Source organism: Pungitius pungitius, chromosome 17 (genome assembly GCF_949316345.1).
Source record: "Pungitius pungitius chromosome 17, fPunPun2.1, whole genome shotgun sequence".
Taxonomy (NCBI): Eukaryota; Metazoa; Chordata; class Actinopteri; order Perciformes; family Gasterosteidae; genus Pungitius; species Pungitius pungitius.
In genome coordinates, this window is record NC_084916.1 from 915,328 (window position 1) to 942,477 (window position 27,150).

The following is a 27,150-nucleotide window of genomic DNA, read 5'->3' on the forward strand; positions in this document are numbered from 1 at the left end:
TACCAGGGGACTAGTTGATGGGACAAGTTACCTTCAAGTTAGCCAGTCCCTGGACCCAAGAAACAAATGGAGTCCACCTCCCTGTTTAAAGTTGGCCTATTGTCTGTATAAGTCACTTGGAAAAGCTGTAACATGGCAGAGTTAGAATTAAATAACATCATCTTCTAATTCTACCTTTTATCTTTTTAACCCCTTGAATGTAATGGATTAATCACTCCTTCTCTGACATGATGACACAGACACAACAGAAAGGTCTCTCTCTCTCCCCCTGCACACACACACACACCTGCGGACCACCACACGCTCTGACCCATGCATCCTTGACCCGGACACGCACCACAAGACACAAACCCAATGTCAGTCTCCAGTTGAGAAAAAGAGGAAATTGAAAAGTGTTGCATGTCCGCTAGTGATGAAACACAAGATCTTGAAAGTATTTGCTGCATTCTACACACACACGGTGCACAAGAATCTCAGATTGTGGCCGGCATCAATAGCCAACAGTAGAGCTCATTCCCCTTTCCGTGGGGAATTGTGATTGGATGGCGATTAAGCAGTCTAAATTCAGCCCATTATCCAGCCCTAATTCTCTGGACGCCTTGACGGTAAATATCGATGTCTCTCCTACGACTCTGGACATGTTTATCCGTAGACGGGCACCGTAGTCTCTGACTATAAATCACCGTGCGAGGTTAGCTACATATTATGGTCCCATAATTAATGTCAGATGAGACAGTGTCAATTTGTAATCTAATCAGGTCCACAAAGTGTAGCTGCTTTAACAGCTGGTGCTGATCGGTCTGTAACTCCCCGCCCTGTCAAGGACTGATACTATTATCTTTCCCTGGAACAATAGCTGGCTTTAGCTTCTACTGTGTGTGCTGCATGAGACGGAGCAGGCTACCAGTGTGCTGCTCACATGGCAAACAAAAGCCGGCTTGTCCGCGGATCAGCGAGAGGGGAAAGTTTTATTTTTACGGTAGTATCGATGGCTGGAGGACCTTAATATAAAACCCAAAGAGGAAAGGAGGCCATCCTTCATCGTCTTCGGGCCCCGGCTCCGGTTCACGGGGTCATGGGCCGATGGCAGGAAGAATGCAAGGGGAACCAGAGGGAACAGGGTGGAGGTTTGAGGCCGGGGGCCGGGGAACATCTAGTAGCCATGTCTCTGATCCACAAATCAGAAACACAATCTCGATAGCTTTAATTCGCTGTGGTTTCATTGCTGCGTCCCCTCGTCCTCCTCCAGCGAGCCTGAAGCGGCCAGGCAACTTCCTCAGCAGGCCCAGGGCTTTATTTAGCCACGGCCACGGCGGCGGACTGTTTGGACACGTTACTGGCAGCTAGCGCTCAGCCCGCCGTAATAACAGACCGGCAACCATTAGTGGCGAGAGCCTCCCGGCGTTTGCTCATTCCTCAAAACCCGGCCAACGGCGGCCCACCCATCCACCCAGTCCCGTCCAGACAGCTCCCCGTCTGAAAAAAGACAAAACAACAGATGGGCTGTGCCAAGGAGACCGTGACTGGCCCCGGCCATTACCACAGCGGGGAGCCGCGGGTTGAGCTGCTTGGGTTGCAGATATGTAAAGTAACGCGGTCCTTGCTGCTCTCAGCACCTCGTAACCCTTTTATAATTACATCCCAACACAGCGGAATCCTCATTAGTTGAGTTTTTTTTTTTTTTTCTAATGGGAGAATCAGGTACTGTGAACATGTAGAGCAAACATCACTTGCCCCCCACCCCTCTTGTGTGTTACATATCATATATGTATATTACACTAGCTGCTTAGTGAGGTTGTGTAGTCCACTTGTTTAGGGCCTAAGGGTCGCCCCCCCCCCCCCCCCCCCCCCCGCCAGGGAGTCTCAAGATATATCAGGCAGGGGTGTCAAACCAACGTTGAATGTGGCCCGACGGGGGGAGGGGGGGTGGTGATCGATTTGTATTTGAGGATTTGTATCATCCTTACACACGTTTTCAGTCTGGTTGAATATGAAAAAGATGGACCGAAGATCAACTGGTACCGTCAAATTCAGACCTGAATATAAGCCGCACCACCTTAATTTAGAACGAAATAAAGATGTGTTCATATATAATCCGCACCGCTCTACACTCACCGGCCACTTTATTAGGTACACCTGTCCAACTGCTCGTTAACACTTAATTTCTAAGCAGCCAATCACATGGCGGTAACTCAGTGCATTTAGGCATGTAGACATTGTCAAGACAATCTCCTGCAGTTCAAACCGAGCATCAGTATGGGGAAGAAAGGTGATTTGAGTGACTTTGAACGTGGCATGATTGTTGGTGCCAGAAGGGCTGGTCTGAGTATTTCAGAAACTGCTAATCTACTGGGATTATCACGCACAACCATCTCTAGGGTTTACAGAGAATGGTCCGAAAAAGAAAAAACATCCAGTGAGCGGCAGTTCTGTGGGCGGAAATGCCTTGTTGATGCCAGAGGTCAGAGGAGAATGGCCAGACTGGTTCGAGCTGATAGAAGGGCAACAGTGACTCAAATAACCACCCGTTACAACCAAGGTGGGCATAAGAGCATCTCTGAACGCACAGTACGTCCAACTTTGAGGCAGATGGGCTACAGCAGCAGAAGACCACACCGGGTGCCACTCCTTTCAGCTAAGAACAGGAAACTGAGGCTACAATTTGCACAAGCTCATCGAAATTGGACAATAGAAGATTGGAAAAACGTTGCCTGGTCTGATGAGTCTCGATTTCTGCTGCGACATTCGGATGGTAGGGTCAGAATTTGGCGTCTACAACATGAAAGCATGGATCCATCCTGCCTTGTATCAACGGTTCAGGCTGGTGGTGGTGGTGTCATGGTGTGGGGAATATTTTCTTGGCACTCTTTGGGCCCCTTGGTACCAATTGAGCATCGTTGCAACGCCACAGCCTACCTGAGTATTGTTGCTGACCATGTCCATCCCTTTATGACCACAATGTACCCAACTTCTGATGGCTACTTTCAGCAGGATAAAGCGCCATGTCATAAAGCTGGAATCATCTCAGACTGGTTTCTTGAACATGACAATGAGTTCGCTGTACTCAAATGGCCTCCACAATCACCAGATCTCAATCCAATAGAGCATCTTTGGGATGTGGTGGAACGGGAGATTCGCATCATGGATGTGCAGCCGACAAATCTGCGGCAACTGTGTGATGCCATCATGTCAATATGGACCAAACTCCCTGAGGAATGCTTCCAGCACCTTGTTGAATCTATGCCACGAAGAATTGAGGCAGTTCTGAAGGCAAAAGGGGGTCCAACCCGTTACTAGCATGGGGTACCTAATAAAGTGGCCGGTGAGTGTATAAGCCGCAGAAGTCCACGCGGAATCGTCCGTCCTGTTCCTCACATTTAACGTCTCCAACGTCTCACCATTGGTTCATTGATGGAAAGTCTACGTGCAGCCGCTCTTTCCTTCTCCGACAGCCAGATTGGTTGCCTCTGCACCTGTCTGTCTCACGCGTTAGCTCGTAAAAAATTATACATTCGCCGCACCGTTGTATAACCCTCAGGATTCAAAGCGTGGGGAAAAAAGTAGCGGCTTATAGTCCAAAATTTACAGTAAAAGTTATGTCAAAAATGTGACAAGTGACCCCAAATAAAGACTTTTGTAGGTGGTGACTAGCCAAAAAGATGGGGTTCAGGTTTCTGAAACCAGTAACACCAGTGTTCCCACTGTTTACAGTAGTTCAGTGCAAGACTTGACTGCCTGTTTAGGTCATGGTGGCAGTTGGTAAAGCCATTTAAGGACAGTGCTACAGAAAAAGTCACCACAAAGAGGAAAGTATGAGGCGAGTAAAGTTGAGAAGTTAAAAGGACGTGAGGTTTCTCAGCAAGCAGGAAACGTGCCTCACATGACCTGATCAGTATTAAACAGCGCTCTGCACCGGTGTAACACTATGATTATACTACTTAATCATTTATGTAGGTGATGGATATTCATGGTTATGCCATGGTAAAAACCAATTAACTTTTAAAAATCCCTCCTCGTGAACGTAGTCTGCTGTAGGTACATTACATCATTAAACCACTTACATAAAGCAGCATCTGGACTGTTTGTGTCTGGAATGGTTTTGTTGCCATGAGCCGCAGCTGGAAAGCTTGAGCGCACGATGCCTGCGTCCACTGTGGGAACCTGCTTCATGCACAGCGTTCACTCTGGCAGAAGGCCGAGTGGCTGCTCATCTTGGATAAACCAAAACAGTAATGGCTGTGTTGGGGACCAAGCCATTTTGACTACATAGGTCATAGTCATTTCACTCAGGGGCAACAGCGGGGCAGTTTTATCTTCTAAAGGTCCTAATAAAGGGTGGGAGAAGAGGGGGGAAGGTAAAACAAAGCCGGGTTCCAGGTGGAGGCATCGCAGACTCGAACTCAAATGCGAAAATAACTTTCATTTTCTTTCCCCTTGGAGAGAAAGTAATCATCACATCGGAAATACCAATTTAATCAGGAGGGGGGAAAGCCCATGTAATGTGGTTATTATAGGTGTGGAATGCAGGCCTCAAAGCTTCCTTTCTATTGTCATCAATCATCCCCAGAGGTGCTTTTGTCCCTCGTCTCCTCCATCTCATGCTTACACCCCCCCCCCCCACACACTCCTTCCTCATCCTCATCGTCTCAGTCAATATTGTGAAGATGTAGAAAGGGAAATCAAAGAAGATATTGAAGTAGAAGGCGGTGACTTCTGCGCATCACGTGAGGCGTCTGTTTCCCCCCCAGGTTCCCCGATGAAGTTCAGCTTCAACCGCTACCAGGTGGACAATTACAGGCACTTACAACCATCAAGGGCCTTTATCGCAGGGCAAGGGATAGAGGGAGAGAAACTGCCTGGCAAAATCATCAACATTCTGTACAAATATTTGTCTGTTTCAACCTTAAGCTGTGTTTAAAAATATATATATATTTGATTCTTTCTGAGTCGAGGATTGTATGTTTTAAACCACATGAACCACTGTGTTTTATGAGCTAATTATAGACCAAACACACACACTGGGTAAGTGAAGGAGTATTGATTTTCATCCAGCTCATTATCGAGGCCGATTGAATGAGCCAGATTCTTTCCTCTCGCAGACCAAAAAAAAGCAGGACAAAAATAATAACCGTGCTAAATTAAATTACAACATGCTTCATTTGTCTTTTTTTAAGAACTTAATGTTCATTGAAGGTGACTCATGATTTCCTGAGCCTTGACAGGTGCTGCAGAACCTCATCTATCTTGTCAGAATGGGTTTATTTATTTAGGGAAGTCCCCTATTCCTTCTTATTCTCCTTTCCTGGAATGTTTTCCACCAACCTCACAAGCCTCTGATTATTTAGGGATGGAATGTCGGCGGTGCTGGTATGTTGACAGTAAGCCACCCGCTAGTCAATTCAGCTATGCCTGTCAAGCTTTCTTAAAACACCCAGAATTCCTGGTTGTTTTGTGAAACAATTGGTTGTTTCGGACACATAAAAGAATATATATATTTTAAGCAGATTTGGGGTAAATTATGAAAATATTTGGCTAGCTAGTTCATCATCAAAGCACAGATCTGTAGACTAGTTTCATCTTTACTTTGTTACTAAAGATGCCGAACAACAAGGTAGATTCTCACTGTATGCGCTGTTCACCCCAAAAATATTATTTAATAGTTTTTTTTATTTTTTATTAAGTATTTGAACATCAATTTTGACAGCCGACGTCACCACTGCATCATCCACGGATTTGTTTTCCACTTCTGGCCGTGCTGGCAAAGCAAAAACTCCCACATAACTCATCCAAAGGGATTTATCTCTTCTCAATGACAAATAATCGTTCACAGCTCTCCACCGAGCGAGCAGACATAATGGAGTTTTCTGGAAGTGCATTCTGCTCATTTGGCACCGCAGCTGGAGCTTAGAAAATCTAGTTCAGCATGTCTGTATCACTTACAGATTTTTCCAGCATTTCAGCTGGTTTAAAAGTCCGTCTCCTTCTGCTTAACAATAAAAGCGTCTGTAAAAAGATTGAAAAGCGTGTCCGTGCCGAGCCATTGCCGCCGCGTCGCGGCTACACGTTTCCTCCGACATGAATGCGAGGTCTGTTGGCCTCGGTGCAGCCTGGCTACTCCGGGTAAGGCTGTGCAAGCAAATAAAGCGCTGACTCTGCCAGACCGTGACTTACAGGTGTGCAACAGTGTATGTAAGAGGTCGCCTGTTATTACAGGTGTTTAACCACATGTTGACGTTCCCTCCCTCCCTCTGCTGACGAGACTTTTATATGGTTGGGTCTCCTCTGACCCCGAAGGCAGGGCGAGCGCATGGCAAGCAGCCACTGTAACCCCAGTATGTATGACACAATGATTTAGCCCCAGTCTTGTGGTCATGAATGTGATGACTTTTCAATCACTGCGCCGCGGGATGCGTGAAGTTTGAGTGAAGGCTCGGCCACTTCACGCCCTGCAGGAAGGGGAAAGTCGACCAGTCAAGCTATTTATCAATCTACGTGTGTGAGGAGAAAAGGAAAGAAACTCCCGTCTCCTTTGACTGGAGCTCTGCAGAGTTTGAGCAGTGTTTGAGGTCGTGGCGTCCCAGTCATCAGATGGACCATAAAAAAGCCAAAACAGAGTTCCCAGTATACATTAATTAATGAAGGCGGGCTATTGTAGACCACACTCATTGTTTATTGGACATCTCCGTCAGCCGGGCAGGAGGGTCTGTTTGACCTGACGTGTAAGAGGTCAATCAGAACGCTGCTGTGGTCCTGATTGTTAGTGTGAAAGCAAGCAATGGGATTATATTATGGGTATAAATTCATGCAAATCAACATGAATGCACGTCAGCGCTGGTGTTTTCTGATTAATAAGCAGGTAAAGCTGCTGGGCTTGCATTGCACTCTGTGTACTTTTACAGTCAATTAAAGCCCATTAAATAGTGTTTTACTGCAATTCCACAGTAATTAGCCCGGAGTTATGACTGTACAAGATTCCCCATGTGCGTGTGCACCCTCGCCTGATTACGCCTTGTCTGATCCAGGAAGGTCTAAGAACAAGTATGTGCAACAGAATATTTCAAGACTGGACTCCCTGTGTCGCCGAGGAGCCGTTCTACTCAGTTTGTTGGTTCCTAAGCAGACAAACTGACCCGGTTGAGTTGGCGCAGAGCAGTTAAGAAATATTTATTCAGGCTTATCAGTCATGAAACCTTCAATCAACCCCTGCTATCTAGTAATAGCCTGTGGCATCAGGAAATGATGGATGACGACAGAAGTCAAAGTTTTAGATTATTTTGTCCTGGACTGCCTGACTTGCTGTGATGCAAGCTTTTAGCTGAAGAGTTGCGAGAAGACTGGAAATCCGGGAAGCCGAGCATGTCCACATAGTCGCTCATTTAGCGGTGGGCCGGTTTGGGAAAGTTGAAACCAAACATGCGTTGTGTAAAGTACTCCCCCTGTGTTGTGTGTGTGTGTGTGTGTGTGTGTGTGTGTGTGTGTGTGTGGGTAATGAGGGGTAACAATAAGACTTGCAATAAGTGCATTTCAACCGTAGAGACACAAACTCAGAAGAACAAGAAACAAAGTGCAATTTCATCAAATAAGGCGTTTTACAACTTGTTATAGATGAGTCATTATAAGTACAATTCAAGTGCTACAATTTGTTAGTGTTTTAGTCGAGGTATAGTTTGAAGATGTAAAGGCTCTCTGGTCCTGATGTCATCAGAGAGCTCATTCCACCATCTGCGAGAGTCGGGATCTCGCCGAGTGTTTTTCTCTCTGAGGGACGAACAAGCAGCTTGATGCAGAGCGGAGTGCGGTTGGGATGTAGGGACATAAACTTTTATGTTTAATGTTTAACACATCTTGTGGTACTTCTTACTTCTAATAGTATTACATTGTGGAATGAGTACTACAATGAACAACATTACTGAACCATACTGACAAATGTATTTAATGACGATGAAACGGAACCAACAGTTGGTGAATCAATTTGAGTTCTGCAGACAGCGGGTCTCCATCCTCAGAAAGTCTCTGCGTTCCACTGAAGAAGAAGAAAGGAGAGGTTATGTCCGTCCCCCCGACCTCCTTCGCCGTGTGTGGCTTCTCGTGACAAGAATGAGCACATTCACTCTACAGGTGCGCCGGCAACACTTTAAACTCTGTCAGTTTACGGGAACGTGTTCTCAGAACTGGAAAGGGGACAATAAAAACAATCGCAGGGCTGGACTGCAAATACACAGCGTCAAATACCACCCTGAAGCCTCCCCACCACCCACCACCCAACTGGACCTAAATCACTGAATACTTCTACTGGCCTGCTCTCTCTCTCTCTCCCCTCTGTTAGCTCCCCCCCCCCATCTCAGACAGTAAGTGGGATGTTTGTTTTTTCAGGCTCTGGGGTAACCTTAGCAACCCAGAAAAAAGCAACTTGCTGGAAGGCCATGCACACTGAGGCGTAGGCCGGGCCGGGTCTCCCCCGCCCGCGGTGGGGCGCGGCCCACAAGTCGCCGGCCGCTCAGCCGCACGCCGGGAGATGGTTGCTTCACAGCAAGGCCTTTCAAACGGAGGCCTGCTCGTGTCCTCAGAAAACAAGGCGGGCTGTAGACGGGATGAAAACATCCAGCGCGCTGGTGCTTTTATTGAAAGCTGCAAACGGATGAAGATGGCAGCCAAACACACCAAAAGCCGTACCCCGTGCATGACTCATTCAAATTTGACTAAAGGCCCAAATTCTAAGAGAGGCTCTGCGAATATGGAGTGGAATTGAGTTACTTACTTAGAAGTACAAGAGTGTTTTCACATGAGTGCACATTCCATTTGTATCATTCTAAGGATACTCTTCATCCGGAGCCATAGTGAGGCTCACAGGTTTTTCATTGTGTATTGGCCTCAATGTAAGACAGAACACCATTTTTCCTACAGCTGTTTAGTGGGGGAATGTTTTGAAGCAGCTGTTACCCTTTTTCAGACTGATGTCATGTTGAGGAGCTTAAATATTCAGACTTACTTCTTACCAGATTATTTGGGCCCCAGTTTTTTCTGCAAAAAAAAACAGACCCAAGCTCACGCATTTAGTTCTTCTGTGAATTTCACAACTTGAGTCATTTCAAGTCATGTTAAACTGAACTCTAAATAAGTAATATACCTTTTTTAAATATGGTGCATATCCAGTGCTCAGTGAGTGGACCTGGAACCCTGTAGGTCCCCCAGGAGGCTTGATCCAAGCCTCTTGGTTTGTACTGAGTTACTATCCAACACTAAACAATCAACCTACTCCACCTAAAAAGAAAAAAGCTGCTACTATTTAAAAAAAATTTAAAAACTGAAATTTTTCAGACTTTGCTTACAGAAGGCAGGAATGGTTGTACGGTGTAATGATTGTAGTACAGGAAATGTTGGTTCGGTGTAAATAATCGACAAATAATGACCTCCTGTATTCAGTATTTCTGAAATATGCACTATATTTACTATTGTGACTCAGCCAATCCGTTCAGAGAGGTAAAGTCACACCATCGCTTATTTTTTGGCAACAACCGAGGGAACCAAAGTCAGCGGCTGTTTAAATCACCCCACTGAACATCAGACGCAGGTTCATAAGAATCAGCATGAAATCTCTCCCAGCGTTAATGAATAATTCCTTTATCTTTCTCTGTCCCAGAATTCAGCGTGCCCTCATTGGCTGCTTTGTTTAGCGCACCCTAACGACGGCGAGTCACCACGAGAAGCAATCTCCACCTGTCGCACTCCTTAATGATAATTGCCTCTCTCTTTTCTGTTCTCTTATTAGAAATAAGCCACCAAGGCTTTGCTTCTTCCATGATTCTAATTTCATTTAATCCTTCCTCAGAGCTTTTTAAGAACACTTTCCAGACCGTCATTTTTTTCAACGATGTCACTCCCCCCCCCCCCCCCCCCCCGCCGCTCCCCCGTTCTCCCGCAGCTTCGCACTCTCTTTCCACCCCCCAAATGGGAGGCCAGCGCTCATGCATTTTTAACAAGAACGCAGGGACATGCTCGTCACAAGTCCTGCTTGTGTGTGTGTGTGTGTGTGTGTGTGTTGCTTTTTCATGTGCATCAGTGCATGTGAGTGCTGCTCATACTTGTTTGTAAAGGCAAAACTGATGAAGAGGGCCAAAGGGGGGGGATATCTACTCAGCGTAATGATGTATTTTTCCATTCGCTCAAAGTTCTCTTCGGGTGGGAGCTCACTACAAAAGTGTGTGTTTGTGCACATGTGGAATGTGCCAACGCGTGACATTCACACAAGATCTTTCATGTCAGATCAACCCGGCCTCAACAGGGTCTGCACAAAGAAATGCACTTGTTTATTTTGTCTTGCCTTTTTTTTAATGTCATCTCGCCTTGTGTCATTGTCTCCTGTATTGCCATGGAGCAGATTGCTGGACAGAGAAAGGATGAGCCTTTTAGAGAAGAAAACCTTCCACCGACTTAAAGTACATTTCCAAAAATAAAAAATAGTGTCATCTCCCAAAAAAGGACGCTGAAATGTTTACAGCTGAATGTGAGGAAAGGCTCGGGCCGTGTTCTGCAGGGGAGCAGAGCTGCGGAAAGAGGAGGGAGAGCGCCTTGAGGAGCTCCTGAAGCTGACCAACACATCCTCCAAAGAGCAGGCAGGGTTTGAAGCCTGAAAGGCGACCAGTGAGTGGATGAGACCCACTGGGATATCCTCAAGGCTTTTGACATTGTCAGCCTTTGTAGATTAGATTATCTCTTCAGGTGCTGCAAACGCCTCAAGATACAACAGGAAGAGACATTGCAGAGAAAGGGGGACTGCATAGCAGGCCGCCCCGCTAACCTGGCCTCAATTTAAATAAATGGAATAACTAATCAATGTAGAAAAAAACAAAGCAGCTCAATGAACTTCAACCTGTGCATTTTAAATTGTGTGCTGTTACGAGCATGCAAATGAACAATGTTTGTTTATTATAGTATGCATCTAATGGTGAGCAATGAACAGAACCTTTTGCTCCTGCAGAAGCTGGTGGTCTGCTGGGTCATTGGTGCACGTCAATGAGCTCAAAGCCATTTATCATCGTAGAGAATTCACCAGGGCAGCAGAAAACAATCTGACTGTGTATGTGTAATTAACAGTAACTGTCCCTGATTCTCTCCACACCATTAAATACCACACTTATATCTGGCCCTTGTCTTCCCATTATGCACTGCCTAATTAAAAATGCAAATAAAGCTGCCCATAATTACACATTTACTGACATGGAATCGGACGAAGCAGTGTGTGGCCATCTATGGTAATGCGTGTGGGCTGAGTTATGGGAAGGTACAGTAATAAAGTATTGATTTGAGAGGTTTTATAAAGTCTTAATTGGACAATTAACTAAGACTTTGCTAATGAAAGAGTGTGGATGTCGGGTGCCGACGACAGTGTAGCCGTTCATCTCCACCACAGGCAGCACACTGCCCGGCTCAATAAAGCCTGACGCAATGTGTTGCAATGTCGTCTGACAAAATCCACATCCCTTGTTAATGACAACATGTCGGTTCAAATGTTTTGATGTGACAACTAATCCTTGTAGAAGGTTCAATATTGTAGTTGGACGTGAGAGGGCCAATCATTGGCGTTTATATTCTGCAATCCGTCTGCAGCGTATACATAAACATACATATTAGAATTCCAGATGAAGTGAGCATTTTTTAGGACGCTTATTCAACGTAGGGGCGATGTCATCGCTGCCAGGCTGAGCACTGTTCATTAATGTTGCTTTTAGGTCTGAGGGATGACTTTTGTTTTGTTAGGAAAGAACAGAAGTGAAGCAGTCCCGTTCCTCTCTCCCAGGGACACAGCGGGGCTCGTCAGCCAGGGGCGTTTTCATCGGACTGCCAACATCTCCTATTTAACCAGCGCTCGGGGCGAGATGCATCGCGTTTATTGAGGAAAACCGAAGCCTTTCATAGGTATTCATGGCCTTCTCGCTTAGCCTCTCTGACTTTATTATATACTGCTCAGGAGATATTTGCATCCCTCGTAGTGTAGTGTCATTGCCATTTCTTTGTCCTTGCAATAGAGGCTTTCGCATCCACTCTGTCACTCCGTCAAATTGGTTGGCCTGATTTTCCACTTCTCATGCCGCTGCCAACTATAAGCCTAGTGGAAGAAAATGTTCTTCTTAAACCCTGATTTGACTCTTATCTTGAAATGGAAATTCTTCGTAAGGGGGTGCTGTCACCTCAGCATGCAGGATAGCATGCCATGATGGAACCGAATGCTTTGATGTACCACAGAGGCAAGAGACAAAAACACTCACAAAATGGGGAGGGAATAAGAGAAATAATTGCCAAAGTGGCAACTTGGAATAGAAAACGAGTCAGACTTGGCTGACATATTTAAAAAAAAGTCCTTATCTCCCCGCTGATGACACAATGCAGGAGTGTTCTTTTACCTGAACTGGTTTGAACTTGTGCTCATGGAGCGCCAGGACGCATCCAATGGCAGTGCTGTTAAGGTCCAATGAAATGTTATATTACTTTTAATATATTGCACAGAATTGTCTTTTTGGTAAAGCAGGTACGCTGTGAGCATTGATAATGGGAAAAGGCCGTACCATGTGTCCACAGCTGGGACGGGTACTGATTGAGCCACACAGACATCAATCCAGCAAATACGTTCATCTTCAGACAGTTTGGGGATGTTGACGTCTCTTGTGGCATCATTACGGGTCGCTCTGTTTGCGTGTAAATGAACCAAACCGCTCTGTATTTACCTCAAAGGAAACGCACCTGCTCCCCCCCCCCGCCAAAACCCACCGACCAGAGCGCTTTGAAGTCTGCCAGTCAACAACCGGGTGCAGCAGTGGTCTTTAGCATCTGTCTGACAGGGTGGACCTCAAGCCCGCCCCCCCCCCCCCCCCCCCTCCCTGCCTGTCTGTTCCGGAGGCCCCCAGGATGACATGACGGAGGCACAAGAGGCGCTCAGTGCCCCAAGCCCGGCGCAGGCTTCCCATCAAAGCCCCGGGAACGCCGCGCTCCGAGCTAAAGTCAACTTGGCCGCGTCTGGGCTCAAATATTTGAGCAGCCCGGGCGCCACTGGCAGAGAATCACAGGAATCCCACGTCCAAAACCCAAAATCTGGGGGTTAGAGGAGAGGTTGTCTGAATGTTGGGAATGTTTTTACACAAGTATCTCTGCACTCCCTCTCCCTCCCCGTTCCGAAGTTATCCGGCACACTCGGTGCAGTTTAAAGTCTGTAACTTTACCCAACTAAAGAGAGCTAAAGAACCCAACTCTGCTGCACTTCCTGTCATGGAGGAACATCCTAGAAACTAGAGAGAGAGGTTCAAGCTACAGGCAATACATTTGCTGTCATCTCTGTAATGGCAAAAAACAGTATGTACCGCAAGGTTTAAGTCATACACCATTTGAAGAGACCGTAATTATTACACACAAGCAAAGGAGGCCATATGTAAGAACCCGGCTAAACTAATTACTTATACTTAAACTAAATAGCTAACTAAGTTAGCACAGCGGCAGTAATTGCAATCTCACCCTTTGGTTTGAAACAATTGGATGTCAAGCTTTCATTTCACATAGTTGAAGGTATAAAATGTGACGTTGATTGTATTGATTAGAATGTGGCACCACAGAGATACTGGAGGCCTCTGAGGGCTCCTGTCTCCTCAGTGGTTGGTCAAACAGTTTTAACACGTAGCAATGAAGTGAAACCAGAAGAAGCCGTCAGCTAATGTTAGATTATAAGCTTTATTATGTAGCTTTTATGGCGAGAACTTTATATAAAATAATATTCCTACTCTGCATTAATTCCTTCTTAAATCCTGCTTCATAAGCTTCAACTGCTCTAAAATGTCAGCACTTTGCCAGCCACCATGAATCCAACCCGATTTATTCCCACTTTACTGCTTCTTTTCTTTCTCATATTGATCACAGGCTGTAATCATGAATATAATCCGGCTGCCGTAGTAGAACTACCCTAATGACTCTTTCCTGTTGTTGCACATTATTTGTGTGGTGCATTGCAGACATTTGTAGTGCAACTACACAAAATACATGAATATCTACCTTTCCACCGAAGTAGCTCCTTAGTGGTTTCATCCACGCACCTGTTGCCCACAAGACCATCTTTGCACATGCGGATGCATTTTGCTCTGTGCCGAAGGAGAGATGTCAATTTATGTTGATACTTTAGGGCCATCTAGTGGTCAATGAGGACATTTGACTAAATCCCCTCACCTACAAATGCATGATGTGACCCCCCCGCATACCTGTTTGTTCTCCACTCATGCAGTCTGGTTTGTGTCCAACAACCCACCAAGGGATATTTTGGGACCTGACGGGACCCCCCCCCTCCCTCTTATGGAAAGTTTGACAGGACACAGGCGGCCTGAACATCCCCTCCTCCACCTCTGTGGTGCAGCCTCACATGACTACGAGACATAAACAAACCAGAGACCAACCTCTCCCTCGAGGTGAAGTGAAAAGCAGTTTTCTTTTATACTGCGACCTGAAGGGGAAATGTGTGTGTGTGTGTGTGTAATCCTCCATCTCCTGTCAGAGTCAGCATCTTTCTTCAAACACACACAGACTCTGGGCTTCATAGTCTGTTATTGTTGACCTTGGATTCCCAGTTGAGAACATACCGACCCGACAACAGGCCAGTTTCTTTTTTTTTTTTTTAAGGTTTAATTCCTATAAGAATGAAATCATCCATGAAGTCGGTCAACAGACAGTGACTAATACTAATAACAGCAGTGTGTGTTAGACTGTTGTTTGTGCTAGTTGGATTAATACTGACATTGCGAATTACTACACAATATGGTTTTCATGTGTTTGGCTCTCTGCTCCAGCGCCCAAACAAATACTCTGTTTAAAGTGGCCGTGGACGACATGTGAATGTACACAGCGCATCAAATGAGGGCTTGTGTGTCACAGGGGTCGCTTGGCGTAATCGTTACAGGGCTCCACGGTTCTCCTTCTGCTTGGTGGTGACTTTCCGCTCCTTGTTCTGGATTTTTTGAGGGCTCGCAACGTAACCACTCTGGAATTTGTTTTTTTTAATTAATAATACCGGCAGCGGAGTGTTGGTACTTATTATTCATCGTATTTGATTGTACATTTGTACCGTGTTTTGTAGAATTATTGCCCATAAACCTGCAATGTATTTCAGAAGACCAGCTATCAGAATCCTACTGACCCAGACCAGCATCTGTCAGCCTGTCTGAAGTAAACTGTTAAACCACCATCCATGTGTCAAACTGATGGCCCGCATGATCAAATCTATTTACTATTAGAGCGGCCTGCCGGTATATCGCACGCATCACCATAATACTACAAATCCCACAAACCGCTTGTGTCAACTTTCATTGTGTACCTTATCACCCTTTTACCGTAAAAACCATACCAACAACTTTTTACTGCGTTGGTTATTTTTGTGGTTTTTCCCATAAAATGAAAATACGAAAGTACGTCGATTTTCACAATAAGAATGACTGCGGTTACCAGGGTAACAAGAGGAGAAAAGTTAATTAACGGATATCAATAAATAATCCTGGTCCGACGGGATGTGTTAGCACATCGTTAGTGCATACGTCCCCACGCCAGCGCCACCCCCCCCAATCCCCCCCCCAATCCCCCCCCCCCCCCCCCAGCCTCCAAAAAATCCACCTAGTCCCAAAATAATTGAGAGGGAATCATATGCTGACTCCAAAGGGATGAACATGTTGTGATTAGTCACAAATAAAATTATAGTGATGTGTCAATGATTAAGTGGCAACAAATAAAACAGCCTTTTAAATAATTCCCGTTGTTATTTGGTGAACCATGTAGGACTCTTAGCACGGTTTAGTTCTTCAGATGATCACAACAACACCCTAAAATCGGGGAAGACGGCACGGTACCCGGCTTCAGGGCAGGGAGGTGAACTTTCATCACTTGATTCAGACTGCGACCAAATGCAAACATTTCACATGCATGGACATGTTGAATCCGATGTTTGACTGGTGTAGATGCACATGGGAGGGAGACTAAAGGGGCACACGCGTGTAAATCATTCGACGGTACACACACACACGCGCTATTAACACACACAAGAAGTCAGCAGAATAGCCCCCCCAGGCTGCTGAGTGATGAGCCCTCCTCTAGACAGCATGTCTGGGTCTTAACTACCTAAGCTGTGACTTAGTTCACAGCGCTGTGTGTGTGTGTGTGTGTGTGTGTGTGTGTGTCAACTGATCATAAACCCGCCTTCTCACCCCTAAAACACTCAACCGTCACACTGGCCTTCAAATTGTTCTGCGATTTCATCAGATTTTCACTGAATTAAGGGAGAGGAAAACTGTATTATGGAACGTGGGTTGGACGAGGTCCGCGCAGAGGAGTGGGGTGTGTGTGCGAGGGGGTGAGGGGGGTGTCGTGTCGAGGACGATTTCACAGGGACTACAGCTCTGTGGGTGGTTTCTTCTTTGTGCCCAGCAGGTGGCAGTCCTGCTTTATATCCTTTTAGTGACTGGAAGATAAACTTTACCTACATTAACAGCCTCATGTCACCACAGGAAAAAAAATCCCATCATTTTAAACAATAACATGTTTAGTGGACTATTTCTGGTTTTATTGTATGAGAGGCAGTGCGAGTGATCATATACGACTATTTGGTTTAACACCCTAAAAAGAATTTACAACACCTGTAGCTGTTAATATGATGCGCAGTGACCGGTCCCTGGAGGAAGAACGAATGATTGTTGTCCCACATTCCTCGTAGTCCGTCCTGCAGCTCAACCCTGAACGTTGCAATTTAAAATGACCAATGTACTATTCCCTTCCACGATCCCTTTCCTTACGGCCTATTCTCAAACAGGATGGAGCGAGCGAGAGAGGGGTGTGAAAAAAACAGAAAAAGACGAGGTGTTTATTGAGTGGACAGGTTTGACAGCCTGGTGGGCTGTGTGGGTCAAACAAATCAAACATTCCTGTTCTCCCTCCTGCTCACTTCCAGCGGGACGCCTTTCTGAGGATCTTTCCCGTGCTATCAGCGGCACGTTCTGTCTCTCTGTGTCCGTGACGAAGGCCTAATAAAGGCTTTACAGCCTCCCACCCCCCCCGGGGGGGGCTCACGGCTATCAGAGGCCTTTCGTGATCTGTTTGCTCCCCAGGATTTGCAGGAGCGCAGCTGGAATACACGCGCTCCTTTGATCCCGGTGGAAGAGCACTCAGACGTCGTTAACTCCGGATTAGATTCACCAGCATTTGCATAATGCCTCCTTCAGCCATTTATGGGCCAGACAGAGACTGGGTGACCTGCACAGTCACAGCAGCAGCTTCTCAAACGCCGTGAGAGACCTCTCAGCTCCTGCTGTTTGCTCTTGATGAAAAATGATTTTCATGGCTTCGATGCGAATGAGCCTCAAATTAAGGCCGTGTGCAGTCCGCTTCAAACGAGTATCTCACCATTTTTAGAATGATTCTTATTTAGGTTGGAGATGTGAGAGTAGTGGCAACATTCTCATGTCGCCCTCGGAGCGCGTTGGGGCAGTTCCCCCATGTCTAACTCGTCCTTTTAGCCACACGCAAATCAAGCGGAGCAGATAAGGGCTTATCAGAGAGAGAGGCTCCCCTCCGGGTCAGTCTGGGCTCCAGCTCCTCTCGTGCCAACCGCGGCCTCGGACCTAAAGCGCTGTGCGGCTGTCGTACCGCCCGGTCCGCTCCCCGAGAACCCCCCCACACGCACACAGTCGTGTGCCCGGCAACAGATGGACCGGAGGTCCCGGGACACGGAGGGCTTGAGTTATCTCTGACTCTGTGACTCGGGTGGCAGTGCGTCAGGGGGCATCAGAACCACACACACACACACACACACACACACACACACCGGCCATAGCGATAAAGCGGGTTGGTTTTGGGCCTGCAACTATTGCATCATCTGCGTCTCTTTAATCCTCCACTCACTCCTTTGTGAAGTGTTTCTAATCACACAAAGATCTTTGGCCAGATATTGGACTTCCACCCAAAATGTCTATTCCAATGAGAAGTTTTGAATTTTTTTTTTTAATCTCTCAGCAATAAAGTGGTTTCCCCAAAATGTCAAACTATCCCTTGAAAGAGCCAATGCAATAAAGCTATATTACTGCCACGCCTGTATTTTATGATCCTATCCAATAGATATTTTTACCCTTAAAGTACTGTTTCCCCCACTTCTTTGTAATGGATTTATCAGCTATACGTACAATGGATCTCCAGAGTTGCGGCTGTTTTTTGCTGTCGCGCTTTATAGCCGCTGTGTTTGGGGCGATGAAGGAAATGATTGAATGAGCTGGAAACTCCCGGTTTCACCTCTGTGTCTCTCTGTCTCTTTCAAACGCCACACAACCAATACTTCTTAATTCAACACAAGCTGTGAAGTCAATACGCCAGTGTTTCTGGACAAACGACACTTGGAATGGTCACTAAAACTCAACACGGGGACAGACGCTCTGAGACCGACTTTTCCAGCGGGACGATTATGAGCTGCTGAAACCGTTCAGTAGCACATTCCACGACACTTTGCACTTTGTCCAAAGAAGCTTAAATCAAACACAGCGACTCCCACGGCCCTGATAAGTTCTAACGGGAGGGAATTTGACCTCTTCCTTTAACCCATCTTTAGTCCTGACGAGATGGATGTCTGTGTTACATCCTGACATCGCATTCAGCTCTCCGTGAAATAAGTTTTCTATCGTCAACCTTTTGTTTCTCTAACAAGGTGAATCCTGTAGTGCAGCCAGAGCTACAGCACATGTGTTCTAATTCAAAGAAAACCCCAAATGTATGCAATCTGGGACATTCTGATCCTGCTACTTTTTATGATATGGACTAATGTTAAAAAAAGAAGAAGAAAACCCTGGGCCTGGTGCTTATACCATACAATCTCAACCCCCCCTGGTGCAATTGTGGCCGGTAAAATCTGTTTGTCTTTAAAACCCTAATGGTGAGACCGGAAAATAAGGAAATGTTCTGCTACAGTGCTATTTTACCCCCCCTTGAAAAAATATATACATATTGATTCAATGTATAGCTCATTTAATTATTCTAAAAATGTAGTTCAAATCTAAATTTAAGATGCATACCAAAACTTGTACTTAGACGTTTATAAATGTCTTCAGTACTCGGACCCTTTGAGAAGAAACCCGGTTCTGCTCATCCTCAGGAATCCAGCTCTGTTAGTCACATTTCAACATGATAATTGAGCTGCCCACTGTAGTGCAGTACAACTACGTGCTGCTCGTTCAGAGCATGTGAGATTAGCAATAGGGAGGAAATCGCTTGCTACTTCAGTTTGGCAACCGTGGCTAAAAGAAATGGGATTAGAGCGTTAAACCTCTTGATTTGAAGCTGCCGGGTTCCGTCTAGTATTCACGGCAAATTAAAATATACTCAACAGGGCCGAGCCAAATGGAAGTAAACTGTGCAACAGCAATAGTGAAAAGCAAGATGCCAGACTTTAAAAAGTGTCCTTCAAAGGCATAACGTATCGTCTACCAGATCTAAAATAGCACGTTGTTTACCCCCCCGCTTTGGGTCTGGAAGTCTTTTCTGTCCCCTTTTCCAGATAAGGACACAAGCAGCACTTTTAGTGACACTCTGCAGGTTTTGGCCCGCTCAACGATGATCATTGGAAACTTCTCGCCGGCTCCCAGCCAGGCGCGGCTTGTGCGTGCGTGCGTGTGTGTGTGCGTGTGTGTGTGCGTGTGTGTGTGTGTGTGAGAGGGGGAATTCAACACAAATCGAATGAGGCAGCTCACCAGAGCAAAAACACTCATCACTTGAGGTCAGATTTATTAACAGCCACTCGAGGGAACGCGTGGCTTTTTCCGATTGATCCCATTTAATCGCAGTTACATGCACAGACGCGCTCTCGCCGCGCTGGCGGCGTCCGGCGGCGGCCGCCCTGCAATTAGGCCGAGCACCTAAAGCCATCCCTCTCTGCAGCGGTCCCGCAGACCCCGGGGGAGTCGGCCGACTGGCGTTCAGCTTTTCCTGTCACATTCGGAGACGTCGAGCTCGGTCAAGTTGCGTGCACCCCGTTGCCAAAGCAAACATCTTGGCACAGGTGGAGCGTGGCGCTGGTGCAACACACATTGACGATAGGACGGAGCAGCTGTGAAAGCGGTTGTACAATCGCACGTAGACCCGGCCGCCTTGGATCCTCCGAGGCAACTGGAGCGACTGGAACTCTTTCGGAAAGGAATAAAAAGGAAGCCCGTCTTAATGAAACGAGATGGCTCATGGTGTGTTCGGTATCTACTTTATTTTCATTGTAACCACTGAGAAATGAGTTCTTTGGTCCCACAGGCGCAATTGAAGCTGCTGAGGATGTTGCGGAGGAGGTCTCAGTTTAACACGAGGCATAAAACCGGGAATAAATCAACATCGGAGGGTCAATTAATCTGCAGTGTTGGGACCAGATTGGTCTGAGGGGGAGGGGTGGGGGGTGTCTGGCATCCGGGTGTTCGCGACCTGTCGGAATGGGTTCCATGTGGCGTCTGGATGTGCTGTCAGTGGCGGGTAAAAATAGAGGGTGTAAGGGAATGAAAAGGGTGGCCATGCTGCCGTGTCCTGACACCTTTTAGCAGATACCAAACACATTTAATTAGGCGGTACTTCCATACACTTGGAAGAGTGTGGGTACAATCTCCCGTCACCTCAGTGACACCAGGCCTTGAGGGGGGGCTTTACAGTGGAATCATGCAAACCGCTTCCACTTATTTGGATTGTAAGCACAAATGCATGCATGCTCTCACACATGCACTCTTTCCTTATATGCACCAGACATTGTAAAACTATATTGTGTATTGTAAACTTGTTGTGCTCAGCCCTGTGATTCTTTGTTAATTCCAAAGTTGTCGTCCTTTTCCGTTGTCTCTTATTGGTTGGTGGGTCCTGGTTACTCTCTGCTAGGTGATGAACATCGTGATGTGGCTGGATTGTCTTGGCGGAACAAAGATAGAACAGAAGAAATTGATTTTGGGGCCAAGGACGAACAAGCAGGCGGCTCCCATCCCTGATGATAAAAACTACAAACCAAGCCAGAAACCTATGTGTACTCATGGAACAGCCATATGAATATATTTGCAAAATCAACCGGTTATATTAAGAATATATCAACAAGATTTGGAAAAACTTGTCCATGCGTTTGTCTTCAGTAGACTGGTCCATGTTAGCAGTAGGTTCAGGGTTACAAAGTCAGTCCTCACTAAGACCAAGAAAGTGGATCCCAACGCTCCAGTTCTGAGGTCTTTACACGGTCCTCCTGTCCAACAACATGCTGTCCCCCGCCCCCATCAGTCTTTGCATACATTTGTATGTAATCATGTGGCCCCAAAGGTTGCGTCGCGTTTGGTGTGAACACACCATTTGGGTTGGTGATGAACCTGCGCCCCCCCCCCCATGTCGGCCCTACGCGCCAACCTCCAGTTTGGGAACCACTGGTTCATGTACGCTGAGACACCTGATCAGCTGCTTCCGTAAGAACCGTCCCGACCCCTCAGGTCTCGGGTCTCCTTTCTGTTCCCCGAGTCAGAACCAAACATCTGCTGTGACTCAGCGGCTTCACATTGTGTACTTTGTTGTACATTAAGTGCACAGCAACTTTTAATCTATTGGTAATTATTTCTTTTTCTTTTGCCCTATGTTTGAACGGGTTAGTGGTTTCATGTGAAGCACTTTGAATTGCCTTCTTGTTGAAAGGGGGTGTACAAATAAACCTGCCGGGCCTCCATCTGTGTTCTTTGTCAGTAATCAGTGGTTCTCCGGATATCTTCTGCTGGAAGCAGAGTCACCGGGTTGGAGTGGGGCTCAATGTGTGCGACATTAGCTTGAATGAGACTTTTCCTTTGACAGCAGCCTTGTCGGGTTCACATGTGCGTTGGCTTGACGCCAAGGACTTCTGAATAATAAGAGGACTTTTGGAAATGCTTTACCGGATCACTGGATTTCTCCAGTTTCGAAGCAACACTTTAGGCAAAATGTGACATTGAAATTCAGCTAATGCATAACATTAGGATGAGCTAACTGCATTCAGACGTGTGTGTGGGCAGACACTGCGCCGGGGGCCGAGTCCTAGACCCTCACGAGACCTCATCCGCACTTTGCCAGCCCGCTGCTGCACTGCCAAGTGTGCGTGTGTGCATGTGTGGTACGTGCAAGAATGGACAGATAAGGAATAAGTAGCGCACAATAATTAATATAAAGCAGCCCGCCAATGTTTCCTCTTGGGCACTTATAAACGTACAGGCTTTGCAAGCGTACTGAGGAACGTTTGCATGCGTGTTCTCTGCAGCTAACGAGACAATAAGTTCAAGTTTAAACTACGTTGTAATTGCAGTAAAATAGCGCACAGCGTACACAGACTGCGGAGGGGTTCTGCTCCAGTTGAGGATATTCATAGGTCTGTGACTCATGGCTGTCCTTTCTTACAGAATGTTGTCACAATGCGTGTTAATGTAACACTACTGAGACAAACGTGCCTCCACTTGTGTGATTCTTTTTTTATTTATTCTCAAATACTTCCACAAGTTTTGCATTTTTCTCATCCAGCACAGGAGCTGCTTTGGAATCCTTCATGTTGTTTTTAGTCATACATCCACTTCATACTAGTGTTTCAAGCTAGATTTATATTGGTGTTTAATCTGACAGAGGCAGCATATGTCATCCATCCTTACTCAGTGGATCAAGAATCAAATAAAGCTCAGATTTGGTGAACAAACCCTTGTGCTCATATGCTCACAATTACAATTCGAACATACTGACATTTGCAGACTCACATTCATAAATTGACAGTTTGAGGGATAGTTTTGCAGGTTTCCGATCACAAACCAAACCAAATGGTATAAGATGAATCAAGTGATTCTAACTCATCATAGGGGAGCACGCGTGCACCAAACTCATTGCTCCATATCCTTTCCACAATCATTGTGGTGATATTTCAGCAATGATGGAATGAGTTGACTGATTGCCAGACATAGACCATAGACACATGCCACGAGCCTCTTTCATCAAGTGCACAATGAGACCGGCGGGGAAAATATCTCAGGAATTCATGGTTCCATCAACAGATGATTTTCCATTTCAGGAAAACCATTTCTAATGAGTAACATGCTATAAAATCTCACATATAAAGGCCAAAGCCGCCAAAATACTTTCTCCCAAGAAATGACGTAAAAAAGAAACGGTCAAATATGATTGAAAAGGATTTAGGTTTGGACCCAAGTAGCAGTCACTGGGAAAGGTGTGCAGTCATTGTTATGGCTTCAATTATAAAACATAACAATCCAGGAATACCAAGAAGTAGCACCACATTCGCACAAGAAAAACTAAAGAAAGTTGCCGTGGCGTTCGCTGAACGTAGGGAATAAAGATTCCAAGCATGAGCCAAGAGAGCTCCACACAATATCCTTAACTTCTCACCTCTTTCTGTGAAATGAAGGTTTAGCCTTTTGTCCTTAATGAAGTTGATCCTGTAACTTGCTCAATACTCGCTCAAACATGCCAATTTCCCACAAACTGACTTTCTTCCCTGAAAAACTACATTCTGAGAAATAGTGAGGTTTTTTTGTTTCGCTAGTTGATGGTTTTTGCTCTTTTCAAATCAGTGATGACCACGGGATTCCATTGTAACTTTATCCCGTTGTTTTCTATGGGCTGGGTCAAATCCCACAAAGGTACACACCGACAAGATAGTGAGTCATTCATGAGAGCCGTTTCTGAACATTCTGTTGACAGCTCGCTCTGCCGTGAGATTTTTGTCATTTCATGCTGTAATCCCCAGAAGAACGTTGTAATGCTGAAATCAAAAGCATTTTTTGTATCAAAGGTAGAACATATAGCTGATTTATAACCTTGGGAGATGCTGCCGGTGGGGTTTTGCCAAGTCGATGCGTCGTCACCAAAAACTTGGGGATTTACTCAAATCCTGCTCGTCAGTTTGGACGCCCCCACCGAGGAAGATGCTCAACGGAACTGACAAGTGGCACCGACAGGGCCAACTCTCACTTATTAATACAACAATCTCGGCCAATCCCCATGCGTGGAGAGTTTTTCTGGCGAACACAGCAAAGCATATGAAGGTGTTTAGTACAAAGACGTTTGCGTGACTGAGACAGCAAGCAGGACGAAACGCAAGGAAAGTAACGGGCTGGATGCAGTGAACAGATAGGCGAGCTGCAGAATGGTCCCACACATACGTTATGTGTGCTACGGAAGGTCGGGGTGGATTCATACGTGTTCTATCGTGGAATCTGGCATCGTTAAAAAGACTTATGACAAATGTTGTACGGCCTAATAACGTGATTCTTGAAGGAACGTTGCTCCGTTTCACAATATTTTATCCGAAGGTTATCCTGGCACAGTTTGAGGGATTCACAAGTTCATGAAAGTATACCATTATTTAAGATGTGTTGTGGACGAAACAAAGGGTTATCCAAGGCTTTGTTTAAAATGAACAATTCAATAGTCATGGAATATGACGGATGCATTTTGGACCTGCAAGCACACTGGACTCGACTAGGAGTGTTGCGCCCCCCTCTAAGCCCCCTGTGCTCAATCAAAAGGCTTTCTTAGTATCTCAGCTCTTTTATTGATCCAGTAGTGAAAGAAGCGACAAACACAAGCTACATTGTCCTCAGTAATCTGAAGCACAACCTCAGCTGAGGGCAAAGAAAACTGCTATAATTTCCATTGTTTTATTAATTCTATTATTGGAGAATGGGTGTCTAATCTGATTGGTCAAGGTCTGCTTTGACTGATCATTGAATTGTATATTTTCTTTCTTTCTTTCTGTCTGTCTTGATCTCCCCCTTTTAAAGAATTATGTCGAAAAATGGTAAATGGTGTTAACATTTCTCAGCCATGTTTCTGAATCAAGGAAAGGGCTGTTTCGTGCGTGCGTGCGTGCGTGTGTGTGTGTGTGTGTGTGTGTCTGTGTGTGTGTGTGTGTCATTGTGGTGCTGTCCGTAGTACTGACACAGAGCAGAGATGAATAGAGCGACGCGGCCTCTTACCCGGCCTGCTTCTCGTCGGTGTGAGTAGAACTCTCCGTCCTCAGGGCTAGAAAGACTACACTACACTTCAGGTTGTTCTGTCAGCCACTACATGAGCGCCCGGTCCAGCTAATTGTTAAAAGTTGAATTACTCACATTTTGCAGAAGGGAGGGTGGGATGATTTAAGTGTCGGAGTTCACACCCCGCTGGGCATTGTCGAGTCAAAACGACACAACAAAACTTTATTTTGTTTCTAAGCATGCTTTAGTTTTCAGAAAAACACATTCTTACATCTGTATATATCAGTTTATATATCTGTACTCACCCCCTCCTCAAAAGCCTAATCTTTGTGTTTTGTGGTCAGTGCGTGCAGGCAAATCTTTTCCCCAAATGTCTTTGGACGCCCCCACCGAGCACCTAACCAACCTATTAAAAATACATTGAGTTGTTATATCACTGGATGTTTTCATCATTACAACTGAAAACTGACCTCTTTATCCGGAGATGGCACATGGTTAAAGAATATTTAAATGTATAAATGATATGGCTATACATTGTGGTATTGTGTCTGTTGAGATGTAGTGATTCATATTAGATGCAGCAAGATACACATGTATGTACACAGTATATATCTTTATTATAATTATCTTTCTGGGTTTTTTTTAAGCCCTAGTCTCAGATAATGTTACATGGACACAATGTAACGATTATGTGACATTCAACCTCAATTTACAGTTTACAGTGCAAAATAACAGCAGACACGAAATGACACGTCTACATGTCTGCACTGGTCAAAAACAATAGTTTATTTATGTCATACGGTGGACTTCACACCTGCTGTGGTCCAGGTGTGAGACTCGGTTTGGACTTTCCCCTTTGTGCAACCCTCGAAATATTCCCAGCATCCAAACTCTTACCTAAGTCAGAAAGACAACGGGGCTCGGCTGCGTTGGAGAGAACTCGCGGTGACGCTAACGTCTTCAAATGAGACATCTTCAACACCACGTTCTGACCGCTGCGTATTAAATCGGCCGTGAGCTCAACCGCGATCGTTCTGCAGAAACATGCTTTCCATCAGTCCGTTGGCCTGCAGCCATTTCTCAACAGAGTCCTTAAAAAGTCCAAGATAAGACGGGTTTGAATTCAGAACTGTGACACAAACATCGATCATTTATTTTGGCCAAATTCACATTTATTTGAATTTACCTTATCTGTCTTCAAAAGGACGATGACGGCTGCAATTCATCTTCCTGGTTCGGCCACCGAGGCCATTCTAATTCTGTCAGATTTCACTGACTAAACATTAAGAGCAAACCAAAGAGGAAACAGCACCATTCTGTCTGATGGTGTCGTTTACGTCGGTGGGTCATCAAGGCATCAGCTTTACTGACAGACATAGACACTTTATCGTAACGATTATTCGGCACCTTCAATGTGAGACGGTGATTTACTGTGAAAGGAAAAAAAACACGAAAAACAATAAATAAACGTATATATTTCATAATAAATCAAATCAAATTGCCATCAGTGATTTTAGGTTGTAGGGACAGCAGGGAATGTGCCACAGCCGTTGGCCCGTCTAAAGCTTAGTGGGGAGCGCCGCGGCCCGGTTCTGTCAAACGTCAGAGCGCCAGGAGCAACAAACACAGGCGGAGCGATCGGCATAGTTGGTCAAACCCCGAGGTCACCGGGGGTCATGCACCATGTGCTGGTGCTTTTGCTCCCCATTGGCATAATGAGTTTCCATTTATTTGTACTTGGCCATAGTGGCTTTAGTGCATGACAAGTTCATAGACACAAACCCAAACAAGCACTAAGGACCCGGCCTGCTGTGTCCTGGAGGGCCACTCATTGATTGCGTTTAGCGTTGCCCTGCTGACCCATCCGACAAAGTGGCCTTCTGGCTTCACTTGACGTGACAGACCTCCGGTACGCGTATACACAGCGCGGCCCGCGTCCACGCCGCTTCTTCCGCCTAATTTAGCGAGCGTGAAATTGATAAGGTCAAATTATCCCTGCTGCGTGATTTGAAGGAATCAATTCATCAAGCGCTGACAGTTTAATGAGACATTTGTTTCTGATCAGCGGCTGAGGAATTCACCTCCTAGATGCGGCTTAAGTGCGTGAAGTGCGTATGGGTGGTTTTTTGGCATGGGGGGGGGGGTCTGG

General features: G+C 45.8%; 1 protein-coding gene across 2 annotated transcripts in view; it reads left to right on the top strand.

Annotated features, from left to right (window-relative positions):
* Positions 1-27,150, top strand: part of angpt1 (angiopoietin 1) — a 134,639-nt gene that overhangs the window by 54,948 nt on the left and 52,541 nt on the right. The window lies entirely within an intron of this gene.